This window comes from Arachis duranensis, chromosome 10 (genome assembly GCF_000817695.3).
Source record: "Arachis duranensis cultivar V14167 chromosome 10, aradu.V14167.gnm2.J7QH, whole genome shotgun sequence".
In the NCBI taxonomy this organism is placed as follows: domain Eukaryota; kingdom Viridiplantae; phylum Streptophyta; class Magnoliopsida; order Fabales; family Fabaceae; genus Arachis; species Arachis duranensis.
The window spans coordinates 82,675,554-82,678,074 of record NC_029781.3 but is presented as its reverse complement, the minus strand read 5'-3'; the positions used below and the strand labels follow the sequence as shown (position 1 = coordinate 82,678,074).

Genomic DNA, 2,521 nt, shown 5'->3' with positions numbered 1-2,521 from the left:
ATGAAGAATTATAGGTGTTACCATAGGGTTCTCCTAGGTAATTTACCTCTTCCATTGAAGGGTTCTCAGGATCATAAGCTTCTTCTTCAGATGAAGCATCCTTAGTACTGCCTGGTGCAGCTTGCATTCCAGACAGACTTTGAGAAATCATATTGACTTGCTGAGTCAATATTTTATTCTGAGTCAATATGGCATTCAGAGTATCAATCTCAAGAACTCCTTTCTTTTGATTCGTCCCATTGTTCACAGGATTCCTTTCAGAAGTGTACATGCATTGGTTATTTGCAACCATTTCAATGAGTTCTTGAGCTTCTGCAGGCGTCTTCTTCAGATGAAGAGATCCTCCAGCAGAGCTGTCCACTGACATCTTGGACAGTTCAGACAGACCATCATAGAGGATACCTATGATGCTCCAGTCAGAAAGCATGTCAGAAGGACACTTTTTGATCAATTGTTTGTACCTTTCTCAAGCTTTATAGAAGGATTCACCTTCCTTCTGTCTGAAGATTTGGACTTCCACTCTAAGCTTACTCAATTTTTGAGGTGGAAAGAACTTTGCCAAGAAGGCATTGACCAGCTTTTCCCAAGAGTTCAGGCTTTCTTTAGGTTGTGAGTCCAACCATATCCTAGCTCTGTCTCTTACAACAAAAGGGAATAGCATAAGTCTGTAGATCTCAAGGTCAACCCCATTAGTCTTGATAGTGTCACAGATTTACAAGAACTCAGCTAAAAACTGATTCTTCCAATGGAAGTCCATGGAACTTGCAATTCTGTTGCATTAGAGAAACTAATTGAGGCTTAAGCTCAAAGTTGTTTGCTCCAATGGCAGGGATAGAGATGCTTCTCCCATAGAAGTCGGGAGTAGGTGCAATAAAGTCACCTAGCACCTTCCTTGCATTGTTGGCATTGTTGTTGTTTTCGGCTGCCATGTCTTCTTCTTTGAAGATTTCTGTTAGGTCCTCTACAGAGAGTTGTGCCTTAGCTTCTCTTAGCTTTCGCTTCAAGATCCTTTCAGGTTCAGGGTCAGCCTCAACAAGAATGCTTTTGTCTTTGCTCCTGCTCATATGAAAGAGAAGAGAACAAGAAAATATGGAATCCTCTATGTCACAGTATAGAGATTCCTTGAGGTTTTAGAGGAAAAGAATAATAGAAGGAAGAGGTAGAAGAATTCGAACTTATCAAGAAAGATGGAGTTCGAATTGTTGATAGTGGAGGAGTGTTAGTCCAAAAGTAGAAGGATGTGAAAAGAGGGGAAGAAATTTTCGAAAATAAATTAAAAAGATTTTAAAAACATTTTGAAAAATACTAATTGATTTTCGAAAACTAAGAGTGGAAAAGAAATCAAGTGATTTTTGAAAAAGATTTTGAAATTAGAAATTAAAAAGATATGATTGAAAACTATTTTGAAAAAGGTGTGATTAAAAAGATATGATTGAAAAGTTATGGTTTTAAAAAGATGTGATTGATAAGATATGATTTGAAAAACAATTTGAAAAGATTTGATTTTTTTTTTAAAATAATGACTTGCCTAATAAGAAAGATATGATTCAGACATTAAACCTTTCTCAACAGAAAAGGCAACATACTTGAAATGTTGAATCAAATCATTAATTGTTAGCAAGTATTTTTGAAAATGGAAAGAAATTGATTTTGAAAATATATGATTGAAAAGATATGATTTGAAAAAGATTTGATTTTGAAAAATTATGGAAACTTGAAAAAAAATTGGATTGAAAACAAAATCTTCCCTCTTGTGCCATCCTGGCGTTAAACGCCGAGAATGGTATACATTCTGGCGTTTAACGCCCAAAATACTATCCTTTTGGGCGTTAAACGCCCAGCCAGGTGCCCTGGCTGGCGTTTAAACGCCAGTTTTCCTTCTTCACTGGGCATTTTGAACGCCCAACTTTTTCTGTGTAATTCCTCTGCTGTATGTTCTGAATCTTCAATTCTCTGTATTATTGACTTGAAAAGACACAAGTTAAAAATTTTTTGGATTTTTAATGAACAATTAAAATGCAACTAAAATCAAATAAACAATGCATGCAAGACACCAAACTTAGAAGTTTGTATACTACTGACACTAACAAATTGAGAATGCATATGAGAAATAACAAAACACACAAAAGAAGAGAATTTAAAGATCAGAGCAAGTAAATCATCAAGAACAACTTGAAGATCAATGAAGACACATGATAAATGCAAGAAGAACAGAAACATGCAATTGACACCAAACTTAAAATGAGACACTAGACTCAAACAAGAAATATTTTTGGTTTTTATGATTTTGTAATTTTTTTGATTTTTCGAAAATTATATGGAGAAGAAAATAAAGAGATTCAAAATTTTTAATAAGAATTCCAGGAATCATGCAATGTTAGTCTAAAGCTTTAGTCTAAGGAATTAGACATGGCTAGCCAAGCTTTAGCAGGACATTGCATTCAAGAGCTAAATTGATGAAGATCAATCAGCTTTGGTGATGATAAGAACATCACCTTGAAACACTAGAATTCATTCTTAA

The 2,521-nt window shown here is 34.8% G+C and overlaps 1 non-coding gene across 1 annotated transcript; it reads left to right on the top strand.

Moving 5' to 3' along the window:
• Window positions 1–421: 421 nt before the first annotated feature.
• LOC127743649 (small nucleolar RNA R71) lies at window positions 422–529 on the top strand. Its single transcript, XR_008005033.1, has one exon. It is a non-coding gene; the product is annotated as a small nucleolar RNA R71 (small nucleolar RNA).
• The last annotated feature ends 1,992 nt before the right edge of the window (window positions 530–2,521 follow it).